Source organism: Pipistrellus hanaki (assembly GCF_964339955.1).
Source record: "Pipistrellus hanaki genome assembly, chromosome: X".
Classification (NCBI taxonomy): domain Eukaryota; kingdom Metazoa; phylum Chordata; class Mammalia; order Chiroptera; family Vespertilionidae; genus Pipistrellus; species Pipistrellus hanaki.
The window spans coordinates 12,710,591-12,730,736 of record NC_140524.1 but is presented as its reverse complement, the minus strand read 5'-3'; the positions used below and the strand labels follow the sequence as shown (position 1 = coordinate 12,730,736).

Genomic DNA, 20,146 nt, shown 5'->3' with positions numbered 1-20,146 from the left:
GTTCTGATGGTGGCTCTCCCCTGGGCCATGTAGCCTCACATGGCTTCTCATCAATCAAACAGCCAAACGTCCACATTTCTGAGAATTACATTGAAGGCTACTTGTGACTTGGCCCTGCCATCCCTATCCCTAATGTGCATTCCCTTTCCACAAGCACCCTATGTTCTACTGCAGTGTTTCTCAAAGTGTGGTCCCTGAGCTGCTATCTTCAGTCACTTGAAAGTGTTTCTGCACCATGGAATTCTTACTATCAGAGTTCTAAAAATATGCAAGTCCTAGATACTCCAAAGCTCTCTTTGTTGTTAGACACTATCATGTAGCTGTCTCCAAAGTCCTCATCATTTTTACACAAACTCTGGGAAGTCTTATTTCAGTTATACTTTCCTGACACCTTCTGTGGAGCCAGTGGGTGGTCAATGGAACAGAACTAGCATATCTCAATATCCTATTCCAAACAGTCTAAGTTTCTAATGACAAGCCTGATATTCAAGTATAAAGCACAGACCTCATGGGAGAGCCTGGAGCCAGAAGCCAGGTTGAAACAGGATTTGAAGAGAAACATGTTGTGAAGCATTTACAATAAACAGTGCTGGGTTACACTTGAGACACTATATTGATTATGAAGAGCATAACTCTGAACAAGTCATTCCTCCAACTGAACACCTTTCACTGGCTTCCATTAAATCTCTTCTCTCTCTCTCTCTCTCTCTCTCTCTCTCTCTCTCTCTCTCTCTCTCTCTCTCTCTCTAATATGAACAATTGTCTGACCTCAGTGGGCTAGTGCAGTTCCCACACATGCTAATGTCTTTCAATTCTTCAAATCTTTTCAGTGCTCTATCCCCTGCCTGAAAGCTGTTGCTTCCTTTTGTTTGTCTCCTTTTCTGCTCTAAGAACTCTTTTCTGTGAATCTTTCCCTGACCTCTCTATGGAATGAATATTCTTTTCTGTGGGCCCCTGGAATCCCCCCTCCTCCTCCAATGGGTTTGATGGTAGGATTTTTCTCTGTCTCTCTTTCCTCTCAGATACCTTAAAGACAGCCTGACCCCGGGACTCTGAATTCTGTCAGTATTCTCTGAAGAATTCACTGAGTCCAGAGGAGCTACTCAAGAGACACCTACTGAAATACAATATATTCATGAAATAAAGCATAGGTGAGATGAGTTGAGATGAGACTAAAGCCGATAAGATTATATCAGACCAGGTAAAAATGTGATGTTTCCTGAAAATTAGGAGAAAAAAAAAATAAGACCCTCGGCCTTCTTCTTCCGGTTGATGTGTACTACCTCAAAAATGTTGTCTCTGCTTTTTACTCTATCTGTGAGAGCGACTCAACCAACTTTGTTCATGATCCCTTTCACATCCAGATTGAAATCCCAAGTGGGCTTCAGGTTAGCTTGATAATCTGAAAATATGTATGAAGTCCAGGAATAAATTTTAAAAAAGCTTTACCATAGTGGAGGAGTTGTCACAATGTTCATATATGTGAATGCCCACATTTTACTCATAGATTCAGATTCTTTGGACTCTTACTTTAGACTGGTTCTAAAAAGCTAACAGTAGTTACTATGGAGTCATTGTTGGCTCCTTCCTCTCCCCTTCCCTGAATATAGATTACCCCTAACATTCTTTTCTTGATACTCTTCTCTCTCTTTACACTCTTTCTCCTCCTCTTTATAAAAAAATGAAATTGAGGTTTGTCACTTAAAAAATATTTTTTTATTGATTTCAGAGAGGAAAGAGAGAAAGGGAACAATAGAAACATCAATGAGGAGAGAGAAACATTGATTGGCTGCCTCCTGCATACCCTACACTGGGGATTGAGCCCACAACCCAGATGCTCAGCCACTGAGCCACACTGGCTGGGCCATTCATTGCATTTTACTCAGGAAAATCCCTTTGCCTTCTAAGGTAAGTTGTTTTAGGTGTGGGAATGTGCTTTATTCCTCCCTGTATCTCTTCAGAGCAGGTATTGGCACTATTTTGGCTCTGTTGATTCTCCCCTGGCTCCTGGTGAGTCTACCTAAGGAAGCTACAAGTGTGAAAATGACTCAAAATGAGCTTTTTCTAAACATTCAAAATTATTTTGTATTAGTTTCAGGTGTATAGCACCGTAGTTAGACAATCACATACTTTACAAAGTGTTCCCCCTGATATTTTCAGTACCCACTTGGCACCATACATAGTTATTATAATATTAATGACTACTATTGTACTTTACATCCCTGTGGCTACTTTGTAACCACAAATTTGTACTTCTTAATTCCTTCACATCTTTCACCCAGTTCCTTGACTCCCCACTCTTCTAGCAACCGTCAGTCTGTTCTTCTTATCCATGAGTCAGTTTCAATTTTTGTGTGTGTTTATTTTGTTCTTTATATTCCACATATAAGTGGAATTCTATGGTATTTGTCTTTTTCTGCCTGAGTTATTTCACTTTCATACTGTCACAAATGGTAAGGTTTAATTATTTTTTATGGCCAAGTAATATTCCATATATCCAAGGATTGTTACTTGATTATAAAAATGAAATACTTTGTTAACTCTCAGTTTCAACAGGATATTTTACTATATAGGAAGTTGCTGTTAAGATAGCCAAGACACGGAAACAATCCCATTAATAAACAGGTGGATAAAAAAAGTTGTGATACTTATATACAATGGAATATTACTTGGACATAAAAAAGAATGAAATCTTACTATTTGAAACAGCATGGATGGACCTTGATGGTATTATGCTAAGTGAAATAAAGATGTGGAGAAAAGAGAACCCTCATGCACTGTTGGTGGGAATGCAATTAGGTGTAGCCAGTATGGAAAGAAATATGGAAATATCTCAAAATATTTAAAAAGTTGGGCTGTTTTTCCTCTTCTCCAGGTAGTAATCTCACCTGTGGTTCCAGAACATGCAGCTCAAATCCATGGACATTAACCCTGAGTTGCTGACAAAGTCCTGGCCTGGCTGAAGGTCGCCAGCCAGTGGTGCTTCATGGAAATGCTGGGACTGGAGTAGAAGGTTTGGAGCTTGCAAACAGTACCAGCCTGCATGCTGCTGCTGCTGTTTCCACCCACTGACCAGCTTGAGAACTTTGGGGGGAAAAACATATTGAAGAACTGAAGGGACAAGAAGTCAGTCCTAAAGTGTACTTTATGAAGCGGACCATTGAGAACTCCCGTGGTATCATCCAACTTATACAAGCAGTAGCCAATAATTAAGACAAACTGGAATTTGTTTTTATGCCAATGATTCTCTATTTTCTTCAGGTCATTCAAGCGGCCCATGACTCAGTGGTGCAGGAATGCCAGTGTCAGGTAGATGGCAAAGTGAAATTTTATTCTATTCTGTTTAACAACATTGATGGCTGCTTCTATGAACTTGATGGACGGATGCCTTTTCTGGTGAACCATACCACTAGTGAAAAGAACCATAGCACCAGTGAAAAGAACTTGATGCTGTAGGATGCTGCCAAAGTCTGCAGAGAATTTTCTGAGTGTGAGCAAGGGGGAAGTCAGCTTTTCTGTGGTGGCCTGCTCCAAGGCCGCCTAGTGCCCTGTGGGAAGTGACTAAGCTCTCTCCCCTTCACCATCAAAATATATCCCTACAAATGTAGTCTTAAAATGCTTTGGTACTCATAGAAAACAGCTGTTGTTCTTTGGTTCTATAGCTATACTCCCCCTCAACCACACCCAAGCACAGTGGTGCCTCACACAATGAACTTAATTCATTCCAGGAGCAAGCTTGTTATGCGAAAAGTTCGTTATGTGAAACGCGTTTTCCCATAACAATACATGTTAAAAAAAATAATTTGTTCTGTAGCATAAAATATGCTAAGATGACATAAAAAATATGCTAAGATGACATATTTTTATTTAGATACATCTAAAAACATAATTTTTTTTTTTAAAAAAAAACACACATTTTTTCAATTTTAAGACAGACTAAGTAGAGTCTACCGAATCTTGCACATCTTCATCCATTTTCTGCTTTTTGGCCGATGGTTTCATGAAAAACCTGTCCAAAGTTCGCTGTGCGAGGCGTTCGTTATGCGAGGCACCACTGCACTATCAGAGCTCAGCTGTTGATTGAGCAGTTTGGAATAAGCTTCAGATGGCAAAGCATTTCCCCATTGTATGTCTCATACCTCAATAGTTAATGCTTTAAATGGCTACTTTGGTTTGTAAGTTAAGACCTTGGATGAGGTTTAAATTGTTTGTCATTATAAGGAATAAAACTTTTCTGCTGATAAAAGAAGTTAAACATGTCTTATAATCCAGTTACTCCACTTCTGAAAATATATACAATGAAACCTAAAATATTAATTTGAAAGAATGTATGCACCCCTATTTTTATTTCAGTGTTATATACAACTGAAAGCCTGGTGCACAAAATTCGTGCATGGGTGGAGTCCCTAGGCCTAGCTGGCGATCAGGGCTGATCGGGGCCAGTCCGATCAGGGCTAGGCCAGAGAGGAGGTGACAGTCACAGGGCCAGGCACAGAAGGAATGGACGCTAGATGCCGCCAGCACCCCACCACTGTGGGGTTCCCCACCTGCCCTCCCCCAACCCCCACCTCCTTCCTTTGTCGCTGCACTGACACTATGGCAGGTGGTGGCAACCCAATCAGGGCCCGCCAACCAGCGGGAGGGACGGGCCATGGGAGCTTGGCTGCCAGCCCCAGGGAGGGAGCTGACTCTTGGCCTCCCTGGGAAAGAGGTTGTATCTGCTGCCACCACCCCCAGTTCCCCATCCCAGCCTGGGGGCTGGGGGGAGGGACTGTGGGAGGTTGGCCAGTTGGGGGAGGTTGGTTGTTGGAGCACACTGACCAAGAGGGGCAGCTTTTGCATTGAGTGTCTGCTTCCTGTGGTCAGTGTGCATCATAACCATGGGTCATTGGGTCATTCTGGTCATTTCAGTTGCTTAGGCTTTTATACATATAGATAGCCAAGATTTGAAAGCAGCCCAAGTGCCCATCTGGGAATGAATAACCAATGAACACAGACACCAGGGGGGAGGTGAGGGCATGAGCCAGGGGTGAGGGGGCAATGGGGAGAAAGGACACATATGTAATACATTAATCAATAAAGAAAAAAAAAGTGTTATGGTACATTTTCACAGTGGAATACTATTAAGCTACAAAAAAGGAGCTCTTACCCTTTTGAAACAGAATGAATGGGCCTGGAGAGTATCATGCATGTGAAATTAGCCGGTTAGACAAAGACAAGAGCCATATGATTTCACTTATACAGTATGTGGAATCTAATGAACAAAATAAAGAAATAATAGAAACAGACTTATAGAAACAGAGGACAAACTGACAGCTGTTAGAGGGAAGGGAGTTAGGGGGCTGGAGGAAAAAAGATGAAGGCATTAAGCAAAAAACAAAAAAACAGCCGGGACCGGTTTGGCTCAGTGGATAGAGCGTCGGCCTGGGGACTGAAAGGTCCCGGGTTCGATTCTGGTCAAGGGCATGTACCTTGGTTGCGGGCACATCCCCAGTGGGGGGCATGCAAGAGGCATCTGATCGATGATTCTCTCTCATCGATGTTTCTAACTCTCTATCCTTCTCTCTTCCTCTCTGTGAAAAATCAATAAAATTAAAAAAATTAATAAATAAATAAATAAAAATAAAAATAAAAACAACAACAACAAAAAAAACCAAAAAAACAAACAAACAACAACAACAACAACAAAAAACACAAAAAAAAACCCACACCAACAACAAAAGTCATAGACACAGATAACAGTATGGTTATTACCAGAGAGAAAGTGGGTGTGGGAGGAGATAGAAGAGGTATACAGGAATAAATGGTGACAGACAGAAGGAGACTTGACTTGGGGTGATGAAGACACAATGCAGTATACAGATGACGTATTATAGAATTGTATACCTGAAATGTATATATTTTTATAAACTAATGTCACCCCAATAAATTAAAGAAAAATGATAATAATGTGAAAATATTTTAAATTTGTGAAAATTATAATTTAAGATATCAATTTTGCATGTAGGGTGTATCTGCTCTAAAGACATTCTGAATGAAGTTGGTTTCTAAATCCTTGTGGAAAAGTATCACACTTAACTTACCAGAAAGCATGGGAAATTTCTTGGGTAAACCAGGAGTATTCTGAATAGGTCATTTGGGGGCCTGTTTGAGGGGGAAAAATCTTTATCAAATACCCATTAGCCATTCACAGAATGAGGTGATAATATGTAGCACATTTTCCCAGTGTTATTTTAGAACATATTGGTAATAAAGTTGGTAAATCTATTGAATGCATAATCTTTTTAAAACTCCCATTATATTTTAAATTTTATTTTTGAGAATAAATTGTATCTTTTCTATCAGGAATACTTAACTATTTTTGTAGTGTTAGATAATGGGAAATATAATAAGATATAATTCTATAAACACATTTCCCTTCACACCCTCCTTATGGCAATATTAGATAAATCAATCAAATAAATATTAATGGAATTGTTCTTGTGTGCAAAATGAACATTTAACTTTGGGCTTTTTTATTTTTTATTTTATTTTATTTTATTTATTTTTTTATTAAATTATTATCTGTGTACATATTTTAACATTGCCCCTAACTTTGGGCTTTTTGGCATGACTCATGGATATTTGTTGCCAGTGGTTTTTGTTTCTTAATCCTCACCCCAGGAAGTAGTCCCTTTGTTATTTCAGACATTTCTCAAGGAAAACAGATTAGAATCTTCATATATTTTGTCTCACAACACCTTTAGGCTAGCCCTAAGGTGGACAGGGCAGAAATTGTCCTGTTTTTTTTCACATGACACATATGAGGTTCAGAGAGATGAAATAATTTGGCCAACACAAAACAGTTACTAGTGAAAATCAAATTTGAAACTGGTTCTGATTTCCATATTTTCCTCGACAGTAGTTCATGCAGTAGACCCATTTTCTGATTTGTTGTAACTGAGACCAAGACTTCATCCTTGGTCTCAGTTACAAAATAGAGCAGCAAATAAAATGAAATCAATGGAATTAGAATCTCTGTTAAGATGACTCATGTTGATTACATTCATAAACTGTCCAGATGCCCGATTCCTACAACTTTTGGTTCAAAACTTAAAATTGTATATTTTCTTTCTTAGAGGTGCAGTCATTTTTTTTTCTGGCTCTTAAAACTTTCTTTATCAATATCCAGAAAAATTCTCAAAGCTTTGCAAATTCTATGGATCTACTTTTAATCTCAGGTCACACTAGGAGCTGGCTGAGCCCTCGAGAGCTATGGAATCCCAGAGCTGAACAGCAGGCCAGACTTGCAAAAGTCCCTCTGTGTTTCATGGGGGCAGGGTGGGAAATCTAGCCACGTGAGATACAGAAACTCTGGGGGATCAGGACAGCTGTCTTTGTAGTAATCTCAGTCTGTCCAGAGCCTCCAACCCAGCTCGTGTCCCATATCTGAGCAGTATGGCTGGGCAGAGTCATGGAAAACTCCCGAGGGAGATAGAGAGGGGAAGCATTTGTTCCTGGGACACTGTGTGATATGGAAGGGAGAAGGCACTGCTTATTCCACGAATCATGGATTGCAAGAAATCGTGACCCCAGTTCTGTGCTGAGTGGGAAGATATTTTCTAGCCATTTAGGCATTGAATAAGACAGTGCTCTCTCCTTGACAATATCTACACATGGAAAGAAGAATCAATAATTTCCAGTCCCTTTGGGATACTTGATAAATAATCCATAAAATAGCCAAAAGGGTAAGGCAATTTGGTGGGTGTGATGGCGAAGTACAGTTATCGGAGTCATTTGCATCATGTAATGAAGAGTTGATCAGGACCAAACGACCAAAATAATTGACTGAAGAAGCCTGATTTGTTGTGGTGTGGCTTTAGATTTTTCTGAATTGACTTTATTTTCCTTTTTTTTTTTTGGAATGCAACAACTTTATTGAAAGAAAAGTGCAATTTAAATTGGTTGAAAGTTTAAAAGGGATAACTTAGACACCTCCTCTTAAGGGCAGAACCAGGTACAGAATGGACTCTTTCTGGATGTTGTAGTCGGACAAGGTGCACCCATCTTCCAGCTGCTTGCTGGCGAAGATCAGCTGCTGATGGTCAGGGGGGATGCCCTCTTTGTCTTGGATCTTGGCCTTGACATTCTCGATGGTGTCACTGGACTTGACCTTGAGGGTGATGATCTTGCCGGTCAAGATTTTCAAGAAGATCTGCATTGTTAAGGGCGATGAAGGAAATTGCGGGTGAAGAGAAGAACAGCAACTGCGCTCCGAGCAACCTCAAACCTATTTTACATTGTTTATTAAGGTATTATATGTGTACATATCTTACCATTCCCCCCCCATCCCACTTCCATTGAGTGTCTGCCCCCTGGTGGTCAGTGCGCATCATAGGGACTGGTCATTCCACCATTTGGTCAATTTGCATAGTAGAGTTTTATTATATAGGATATGCATAGCCCACAGACACAGACAATAGTGTGGTAAAGCCCTGGGAGGGGGGTGGGAGGGGTCACTGGGGGCAGGGTGGAGGGGGTCAAAGGGGAATAAAGGGGGACATCTGTAATACTTTCAACAATAAAAATACTTTTTAAAAACATATATTTTTGCTCTTATACATTCTGAGTTTACAAATATGCATTTTAAAAAAAAATTCTCACAGCTTAATGAGGCAGAAGATAAAAATTGGAGACTTTTTCCTAATTAAAAGTGTCAGAAAAATATTTATCCCCAATTTTCCAATTTACTAATAAATAGGCTATGCACCAAGAGCATATTTGTAAAGTCTGAGTTTGGAACTGTAAAGGCTTTTGTCCATGGAAGCACTGTATTCAATCACCACTGCATGAGTCCATCCAAAGCTATGTAAACTACAATGTAGCAAATAAATGTCCAGGCCTAAGGGGAGTTCTAGAATAAAAACAGGAAATTCCTCTCATGGAGTGGAAGGAAAAGGAAATTTCTACCCAAATATGGTAATGGGACAAGACACTTCAATTCAATTACTATTTCCTGATGAGTCCACTGTGCCTGGCACTGGGTTGGCACTAGAGAGGGATTTCAGAGATGAACTTGTCTGGTATTGACTTTATGTTATAACTAACTAGGTCATCTCCCTCCTTTCCCTTGCCTAGTATTCAGTCTCAATAGCTATATTGTCTTTCACTTTGGGCTTGCTCCCAACTTCTTATAGTTCAAAAACAGCAAAAGTGCAAGTCAGTGTTAGGAGGAAAGTAATCAAATTGAACAAATTCATCTTGAAATCGGAACTAATAAGTAGACAGTTCAACTCAATCTTTCATCTGCTACCTAAGTGTTCCTCTTACTCTGTTATCCTGTCAAGCCTACATGCTTTGCAAGAACATCAAGTCATTTCCACTAAAATTTTCATGATAGCTGAATGGGACTCCAGGTAGGGCACGGGGACAAAGCTGGGGTGAGAAGACATGATGATGGCCATTTGTAAGTCAGGGACTGGATTTATCCTGATTAATCATTGTATCCTCAACTTTTTTCTTGCAAATATATATAACTGAGAGAGGAAGATAGTCTGAAATTCACATACATAAAAAGTACCCATGGAGATATGTGTCTGGCATTGACCCAACATTGGCTGCTAGGCTTAGCAGTTGACCCAATATCATTCAAGATCTGGAAAAGTGGAATTGGTGACAAGCTTATAACCCCAGGTCTGTGACATGTTGCTCTCCACTCCTCCTCTCATTGGTCTCAGAGGAAAAAAGTCTTCCCAGAGGTGATGAAAACTTTGACATGACCAAGAAAACTTCTGTTGAAATGAATTTATTATAGCGAAAGTGCTGAATTTAAAACTTAGTCTCCAGGGTATCTGATTTCAATATAAGCAAGTCTCTGGTTATTATCATATATCAACACCATGTAATAGTGAGAAGGAGAAAGATTGTTTTGCAAGAGCTAATTCAAACAGGCAGCAAACTGCCTTTTAGCTAAATTTATTAAATACCTCTCAAGAGAACAAATCAGAATTGATCAATGATGACTAAGTGTGGCTCAACATTGATTTGTCTTGCATAGCAACAGACTAGTTGTTCCAAAGAATTACAAATAACCTTCAAAGCCACCCCCTTCAGCAATATGAGTGTAACCCTAACCTCGATTTTTTTTTTACTTGTTTAACTTTTACAATATATTCTTTTTTTTTTCTTTCTGGAGAGATCTTTGTCATTAGGGGAAGGTGCTACATAGTAAATGGTCAATGTGCTTCAAAATGTAACTGGTAACTTTTAAAAAGGAACTTTATATTGACTTTTTAAATGTAGAAAATTAGTGAAGGCAAGGTAATCCTCAAATTCATTAGGTTAAATCATTTTTTTGTTTTTCAGTTTGCTAAGATAGAATTTAAGGCACAGAAATAAATGAGATAATATCAGTTCCTACTTTCTCTATTAAGTTAGTACCCATCTAAAACCCAGGTCAAGTATCACCTCCTCTGTAAAGCTTTTTTTCACCCATGGTGTCATAGTCTGGTCCTTCTCTCTCTTGAATTCCCATAGGCACTTTTGTTCATACATAGGTTTTACTGCTTACTTATTTGCACTCTAAGTATTTATTTGTGCCTCTGTCCCCTCCCTAGCACCTGGCACCACACCCTACACAGTGAGTATGCAGTAAGTGTTCGTTGAATGCTGAATGAGTGAGGCAGACTTTTGGAATGCTAGGTCTGCCCTCTAGATTTGAAGGTACAATATATCACAAGATAACTTCAGCTATGAGGAGGAAGGGATTCTCTTAGTACCCTAGTGTCACCTCAGTATTTTTATTTATGAAATCGAATTCTTTGCCAAATTTTATTTTTCTATTAATTCAGTCTTTTTCTCCCTCTCCTATGAGAGAAGAGTTTCCAGTGATAACTCCACTTAAAATTCAGAGCTGTCAGTATTTGCCTACACCCCTCTGCTTTGCCAGAGACTGCATCTGGGGAAGGCAAGGCCAAAGCCATTTTTATCCCAGACTGTCTTCACTTCACTCTGTGATCATCATCTGTGTTGAAAGAAGAAAGCAAAGGCTTTCTTGTGATGGTTACCTTACCTATGTCCCTTGCCCTTTCTGGGCCTCAGTTTCCTCATCTGTTACATGAGGCCTCACTAGATGATTTCAAAGGTCCGTCTCAGAGTTCAATCAGTGCAGCTCAAATACACACACCCACACAAAATTCTGGGCAATATCAGTCTCTTGTTAAATGTGGACATTTTCTGGGAACTTGGGAATGATGGTTATGGCAAACTGTGGCCCTGAAGACTCACAGGCCAATCTAGGTAAATTTGATTAAGTAAATGGGTATAGGTAGAATAATATTTAACATTCTATCATTCTTCATGAAAATTGATTAAGTATAAAAATAACCTCATTAGGAAAATTGTTCCATTGTTCTTATCTTTTCAAACACTGAAGTTCAGACATAGAGGAAGAGTTTGTTTGTTTCCTATATTTTGTGATTTTCATATATATATATATATATATATATATATATATATATTATTGATTTTTTACAGAGAGGAAGGGAGAGAGATAGAGAGCTAGAAATGTCGATGAGAGAGAAACATCGACCAGCTGCCTCTTGCACACCCCCTACCAGGGATGTGCCCGCAACCAATGTACATGTCCCTGACGGGAATCGAACCCGGGACCTTTCAGTCCGCAGACCGACGCTCTACCACTGAGCAAACCAGTTTCGGCTGTTTCCTATATTTTGTGATTTTCACATACTTGTGAGCATAGTCTTTCTTGGAGTATAATTTTGAATACTCTAAAAGGACTATTTACAAATCTAGGTAAAAGTGATGATATGGGACCTTTGTTGTGTATGATGATCATTTTTACTACCAAAGCAGGGCCTCAAATAGCAGTAGAATCACTGTAGTTCTTAACTCAGGCATATGGAGGCCTGAGGAGCCCACTGAATCCTAATCCTTTCTATCTAAATGTTCTAGTTTTACCTCCCATCACTCTCCCCAACATCTCTGGTTATGCTGGCTTCATCCCTTTTGCTTAATGGCACTGTCTTCAGGTACTTTCATGCCTCTGTATTTTTGCTTGTGTTGGTGCCTCAGATTACAGTACCCTCTACCCACTCCTACTACCTCTTGTTCACCCTTCAAGGTCTTGATCAAATACCATCTTCTCTGTGTAACTAGTTGATCTCTCCATTTTAATAACTTTTCCTCCCAACTCTTTCTGAAAATCTCTATCACGTCATATTAATTTGTTTGTTTGCTTAGTCTTCCTCCCTCTATGGAGAGAGCTAATTAATGAATTTAATTTATCTCTGTATCTCCAGTACTCAGTATATACTTTAGAATTAATAAGTGCATACAAGATAAAGTTTCCCAATGAGTTTAACCACTGTAATACTAGATGGCTAACTGCTTACCTATCCTTTCTCACTTTGTGTGTGTTCCAGGAGAGTTTGGTGTGTGTGGTGTGTGTGTGTACTGTTATTCTACTGTTGTTTATTGGCTAAGTTTTGAAACTATCACCTTTGCTCTCCACCTTTCTCTGGCTCTCATGGAGGTGGCAGGGAAGGTGATCTGGTGAACTTGGTCTGAAGAAAGCAGATTATCTGCAGTACCCCATCATCTAGGGTTAACATGACCTTCACATCTGTTATTCAGAGAATCAAGGCAGCAACTTGTGGGTCTCAACATCTGAAGTTTATATTTTATCCCCTTATCTCTGCATGTTGCCAGATATGTTTCTTTTTCCTCTCTTGTAGACACTGCTGACAATTTCTTTTGTATATTTTAACACATCTCTGTGACTAGAGGAAGTGTGAAAGTTTATCACAATATTTTCTCCAGTCATTCTGCCTAACTTCTTGGACCTTCTAGGGGTCCTCAAACTTTTTAAAGTGGGGGCCAGATCACGGTCCCTCAGAGAGCTGGAGGGCCGGACTATATGAACTACTAATTCCTACTGTAACACCTTGGCTGCGCTCACTGCCCAAAAAACCTGGCGGGCAGGATCAGACTCCCCTGGGGGCTGCATGTGGCCCGCGGGCTGTAGTTTGAAGACCCCTGTAACATGGGTGCTGTTAACAGAAAGTGAAAGCTAAGTTTTATACAAAATTCATATGTAAAATATATTGTATTATCATTAGATTTTAGTTAAATCTCAGAGGGCCCTCTGTGATTTCTCATGGTTTATACTGGACACCAGCTATTTTTTACTTAAGTACAAAAAACATTTTTAAAAATGTAATTTCGATAGTCTTTTTTTATTACTTTGTTACATCTTGTGCATTGTTCTATGTTCTTCTATGTTCTGTGGCTATAGTGGCAGACAAAAGAGATCATAGTACATGTTGTTATGAAGCCTACAGCCAGCTGTATATATAATGTGAGGCAGCTATGAAGGTGGAGTGAGGATGGCAATGAGAAGATACACAAATGCAACTACCCAGTAAAATACATAAAATGATTGCAATTTGTCAATAGGTGCAATAAAAAGAGTGATAACACTTAGATCTTTCAGGCAGCACATTTACATTCATACAAGAGTTACTTTCTATCGATGCCTACAAAACCATCATTGAGTGGATGGAAGGAAGGAGGAATGAAGAAAGGGATAGGTAAAGCCACTTGGAATTTTAATTGCAGTTGAACAAGTTTCAGATAGTTCCTGATGATCCTTCCCAGGGAAGGACAATATTATTCCTAGTAGATCTCCCTGGTGTCCTCTACTTTCCTGTCTCCATCACCAAGAGAATTGCCTGGAAAGTTGCTTAGCCACTGACTCTCAATGAACCTTTCCAAGGCTTCCCTTGTTACATAGCCCCTTGCTATGAAGCTCCTGTTACCTTACCATAATTTCCTCTCAGTTCCTCAGTCAAGTATTTTGTTTTTAAAAATTGAGATATAATTGACACATAACATTGGGTAAGTTTGAGGTGTACAATGTGTTGGTTTGATATACTGATATATTGCAATATGAATATTACAGGAATGTTGGCACCTTTATCACAACACATAGTTATTTTTATTTTTTGTGTTGAGAATAATTTTTATCTAGTTTCTTAGCAACTTTGAAATTTATAATATAATATTGATGAGAGTAATCACTATGTTATGCATTAGATCTCCAGAATTTATTTATTTACTGGTTGTAAGTTTGTACCCTTAAATAACACCTCCCCCTTGTCCCTGGTAATCCCATTCTACACTGTTTTAACAAGTTATTTTTAAAAAATATATATACATATTTTTATTTATTTCAGAGAGGAAGGGAAAGAGACAGAGAGATAGAAACATCGATGAGAGACAAGCATCATCAATCAGCTGCCTCCTGCATGCCTCCTACTGGGAATAGAGCATGCAACAAGGGAATTGAACATTGAACTCCTGGTTCATAGATCGATGCTCAATCACTGAGCCACCACAGTTGGGCATTTTAACAAGTTATGTTTTATTACATTCCACATATAAGTGATATCACACAATAGCCCAGATTGGAAACATCCTAGTTGTCCATCAATGGATGAATAAAGTGTGGTATAAATACACAATGGATTATTATCTAGCCATAAGAAAGAAGGAAATTCTTCCATTTGCAACAACATGGATAAACTGTCAGAGCAGTATGTAAGTGAGATAACTCAGTCAAGTCTTAAGTGGTGAGAGCATTTTTAATTTTGTTTTTAGCTTTTTAAATGTTTGATTTGGTGACTTGTTATTAGATAAGTCATGCCATACACTTGAATACATTGTTGTCCCTTGAAGAATTATGATGAAGGACATAAGGGGGAGATAGTGTGCTTGGTGTAATGAACTTCTAACTGAAAGTTGGGATACCAATTTTCAAGTCCTGGTTTAGCCATCAACTCACTCTTTGACCAAGGAGAGACCATAGTACTTCCAAGCCTTGTTATCTCCATGAAGGTAATGGGGATAGTGGTGAAAAATTAGGGGAGGTAAGTAGCAAGTAGAAGAGCTACTCATGTGAAAGTGATCTCTGGGGTGTACTCAGCCTGGGACCTTACCCAGGAGAAGATTTGTGGCTAACTATGTTCTTAGGCTGCTTGCAGGCCCCCTTACCTGTGCAGCAAAGGAAGCATGTGTCTTTCTCCTTCCTGCTTCTGTATTATATAATAAATTGCCAGGCTAAAAACAGAGCTATTCAATAAATATTTCTTTTTATTACTGCAACTACCAGATACACAGGGCTTGGTTCCATAATTTATGATGGTGTTTGCTCTATCACTCTTTGCTAAGGTTTTTAAAAGTTTTGGCAGGCTCTCTTAGCTCATATTTGAAAGCCAATTCCCATTTCTTCTATCTCTGTAGTGTCTCCAAAATTCGTTTCCTCTTCTCCAATCTCAGTGCCTCTGCTCATGATCACACCTTAATCATTTCATATTCAGACCATTGCAGTAGTTCCCTAACTACTCTTTTTATGGGACTCTTTCTACAGCATAACTCTGATCCTAGAAACCTTGTATGATACCCAATTTCCTACAGAATAAAGTCTAAATTATTTTTGTAAATTATCTTCCACTACTCAACTTTCTTAACTCATTTTTAAAAGTATAAATATTTCAGGTATATAGAAAAATATTGAGAAACACATAGAACATATCAATGTGCACAATATTTGGCTTTTTTGAGATCCTAAGACTGTAACATTTATTTCAGAACTTTTTTTTTCTTCTTTTTTTAAAATATGTTTTATTGATTTTTTACAGAGAGGAAGAGAGAGGAATAGAGAGCTAGAAACATCGATGAGAGAGAATCATCGATCAGCTGCCTCTTACACACCCCCCACTGGGGATATGCCCGCAACCAAGATACATGCCCTTGACGGGAATCGAACCCGGGACCTTTCAGTCCGCAGGCTGACGCTCTATCCATTAAGCCAAACCGGTTCCGGCCAGATCTTTTTTTTAAGACACAAAATGTTGACGCTCTAGTTGAAGCATTGGGAATCCCCTCCATACTACAATTCTTCTCTTTCTCAAGAGTTAACCACTATCTTATTTTTAAACTATATATAATATTTTATTGTATGCTTTTAAACTTTATGTAAATGGCAAGATACTCTAGCATTCACAATGTGCTTTTTTCACTCAGTGTAAAGTTCTTTCAATGTTTCATGTTGATACTTGTAGCCTATAAGTCATTTATTTTTATTGTTCTTTAGTATTCTGTTTTATGAACGTGCCTTATGTATTTGTCCATTCTCCTGTTTCTTATGTCCATTTTTTGCTATTACAGAAAAGGTTGCAATGAAAATTCATGTATGTCTCCTTGTGTACCATGAGAAAATGTTTTTCTAGGATATATCTTTCTTAGGTCTGGAATTGCTATGTGTTTATTTTCAGCTTTACCAGACATCTTCATATTGCTCTTCTGGAGTGTACATTTTGTCCTCTTACCAGTTGTTTATGAGTTCCTATTCCTCCACTTCCTTGAAATGTTTAGTATTATAAGACTTTTAAATATGTTTCAAGTATACAAGTGTGGAATGGTATTTTATTGTTGTTTTACTTAGCATTTCTCTGATTATTAGTGAAGTTGAGCATATTCTCCTGAATTCAGCCATTAAACTTCTACTATTATTGTCTGTTAATATTTGTTGCCCATACTTAGCTGTTAATCTTTTTCTTATTGATATAATGAGTTCTTTATTAATTCTGGATATTAATATTTATAAGTTATATGCATTATACACATCTTCTTCCAGTTTGTGGCTTTTCATTCTGTTAATGGTCTTCTGCTGAGTAGATATTTTACATTGCAATATGGTAAAAATTATCATTCTTTTTCTTTATGGTTTGTGTTTTTGTGACTTGATTAAGAATCCCTTCCTTAATTTAAGGCCATAATGATATTTCCCTATATTTTCTTATAAAAGTGTAACATTTGCTTTTCATGTTTAGTACTCTAAATACAAATTCACTTGGATTTGTTTCTGTACTTGGTTTGAGGTAGGCATATATACATTTATATTTGGTTTTATGTGGATAACCAGCTTTCACAGTATTTTTTAATTGAATAGTCTTTCTTTTCTTCACTGATTTGTAGTGCTATCTCTGTTGTATATCAAGTTTCCATACATGTGTGGATCTGTGTCTGAGCTCATTATACTATTCCATTGATGTCTTTGTCTATGCCTATGCAATATCACATTGTAATGTAGCTTTATAATAATTTATATTTAGTGGGAAAATCTCCCACCTTGTTTCTTTCTTCAATATTTTATTGTTTATTTTTGGCCCTTTGCTCTTCTGTATGAATTTTTTTTTAAACTTAGATCCTCAAGTTCCATGAAAAAAACCAGTGAAGACTTTGTGAGCATATTGGATATATAGAATATGACGGATGTTTCTCTCTCATCAATGTTTCTAACTCTCTATCCCTCTCCCTTCCTCTCTGTAAGAAACCAATAAAATATTTTTTAAAAGAATGTATGTTTAATATGAAAGTGAGTAAGCAAAGGCCAATTAGCTAGTGTTTGGAAAGATATCAAGAAAGATCAAGACCCTAATGGAAAAGAGAAGGGACTGCAAGGCAGTCTGTTGAAGCATTGAGGTACAGCAGTGAAAGGGAATTGAACCCCATGTTTGGCTCCTGATGATAATAGTGGTTGAATCATTAATTGTTACTGAGCCGAGGCATGGAAAATTCAAACCACTGTGCAGGGCACCAGGGAGAAGGTTGAACACTGGGATAAGGTCTAAGAGTTTCAAAATGGGTTCACATCCATTATATCAGTAGTTTTTTTAGAGCCTCTTAACTATCCACGAAGGGGTTAGGATACTGTCTATCTCCATTTTTACAGATGAACAAACTGAGAGCAGTAACATGACTTCTCCATGATCATGCAATGGCTAGCCTGGACCAAAACCTGTCTTTCAGTGTGGCAGCCCTTCCCCTGCATTCATTTGTCTCAAAGCAAATTGACCCCAAGAAGAGCTGTACAGCACCCAGGTGATGAACCACTCAGCACAGCACAGTACAGTGAGAGAATTTACTAGTCCCTTCACTCTACACCTATTCCATCTTTGGACACATGCACACACGGAATTAAGGTTCCAGTGATGATGTGTGTCCATCAGATAGAAAGCACAATGTCCCTAGTACTGAAAGAGTAATAGACTGCTCTGAGCTCCCTGCCTTAGGCATAACTGTGGGCAGAGGACCACATACAACATTTGCAGATCTGAAAAGCTAGTCTGAGCAGAAGGCCTGGGGCAGGGCTTCCAAATCTCTCCTCTGTGCTAACTTAAGAGAGGGAAGCACTGATTGTGGGCTTGAACCTTTCACTAATTTGTAGAGAAAGGCAAAGCCTTGTTCAAAAATGTAAGCCACAGAGGTGTCACATCTAAGGTAAATGTAAGGAGAGGGGCAGGACCAGTTTCTATCCAAAGAATGTTCATTGTCTGAGACTACGAACAACCTGAACATATTGGACAAAGGGCTTTGGGAACAAGAAAGCACACTCTTGTCATAATCTTATCTTAAAAGCATTCATGCAACAATGCTGCCTTAACAGCTCTCACCTGCCATTTTATTTCCAAGGGAAGCAGTAGAGTGGTGTAAGAGGGTACTAATCAAGGAACAGAGGGCTGGAACTCAGCAGTCCAATCCCACTCCAGCCTCTTAGCTTTTTGGTGACAGAATGGCCTAATACCTCTGAGCTTCCCTTTACTTCTCTTCAAATGGGATAGTCATTCCTACTCCTTAGGATTATTATCTATAAAGATAACAGAAAACTAGTTGAATCACCTTTGGGCTAAAAGGCTTTTGAGGCAAGTGAGCAGGCAAGGGCCTTAGAGCTCCCTGGCTCCAAGGAGATGGGAAAAGTGAAACCCAAGCTCACCTAGGAAATTAGAGGCATGTGCTGGACATGAATTCATGGCTGTGAGTCTAGGCTGAATGTCCTGCACCTGGTGAAGCTGGCATTGTCAGAGTCCTAGGTTCCAAAGGCCTCTGAACAGAACTGACAGTGTACAGCCAGGGCTAGGCTGGGCGGCTGGGGTGTTGCCTGGACGGCTGCTCGAAAGACATAAAGAACCTCTGCCAACATTCTTCCTTTCCCTGCCAGGGAAGGAAATGAGGGAACTGGGCTTCATTTACCTGTTTTAGGTTCCAAATTTTTTGACGGTTTTTAGGCAGTAAATGAGCAGCTAATTTTTATAATTGAAGGGAAGGGTTCAGGACATGGCCAAGTATACATCTCACTCCATAGCCTTGAGTCCATGTCCTTCATTGAGAGGAGAGGACATCTCAGTTGACAACATCCTGTAGCAGACCATGGGTAAAGGCAGCTCAGCTGCAAAGCCATTATTTCCTGAGTCTGTGCCCTAAAAGGGAAATGTCACCATGTCATGCAGAGCTCTCTTCTGTGAGGTACATATTTCCATTTGTCCCCGGATACTATTGAATTTTGGTCCCAATTATAATAATAAGTGCATATGCACTAGTTTCTTTTATTTAAGAAATAAGGAAACAGTGGAGCAATTAAGATAATCAATTGCTTTTGACATTTCAACCGCACAACTTTCTTAATTTGTACCTTGGCCTCAAAACTCGCTGTGTCCCAGAGTCCTGCTCCCAGAAAGATTCACACAGCTGTTTGTAAGCATGCATCACCTGCTCACACCCGCTCCCAGTGCTACTACCCTCACCCTTCCCTGTTACCTCCTTTAAGCAGCAGCAACAGCACCAGAGTCCCCATGTTCCATACTTTTGAATTTATGCACTAACAGGTGCACCAGTTCCATACAACTGGTGCACCTGTTAGTGCATGTGCCCTCTCAACAGCCCTGGGTGGGTGGAAGATCTGGATTCTTAAGCCTCAGTTACAGAAGAGAAAACTAAGACCTAGAAAAGTTCAATAACATCAACAGCACACACCACAGAGGTGGAGAAGCTAAAGGTCAAGGCCATGGTCTCTGTCTCTCTGCTGCATACTGCAACCTCAGGAATGTTGGGGTTTCCTAGAGATTAAAAAAAAACCTTGTATTTTGTTATTGTTGCTGTGATCAAGGTTTCCTCAAAATCAATTACTACATGGTAAAAGAATACATTGATATGTGGACATCCATGTTCAAAGTAGCATTATTCACAATGGCAGAAGATAGAAGCAACACGTGTTTATTGACAGAGGAATGGACAAACAAAAACTGGT

At 39.1% G+C, this 20,146-nt stretch overlaps 1 pseudogene across 1 annotated transcript; it reads left to right on the top strand.

Moving 5' to 3' along the window:
* The first annotated feature begins 2,903 nt into the window (after positions 1-2,903).
* Positions 2,904-3,544, top strand: LOC311614921 (ubiquitin carboxyl-terminal hydrolase isozyme L1-like; annotated as a pseudogene). Its single transcript has one exon. The product of its transcript is annotated as a ubiquitin carboxyl-terminal hydrolase isozyme L1-like (transcript).
* Positions 3,545-20,146: the final 16,602 nt, after the last annotated feature.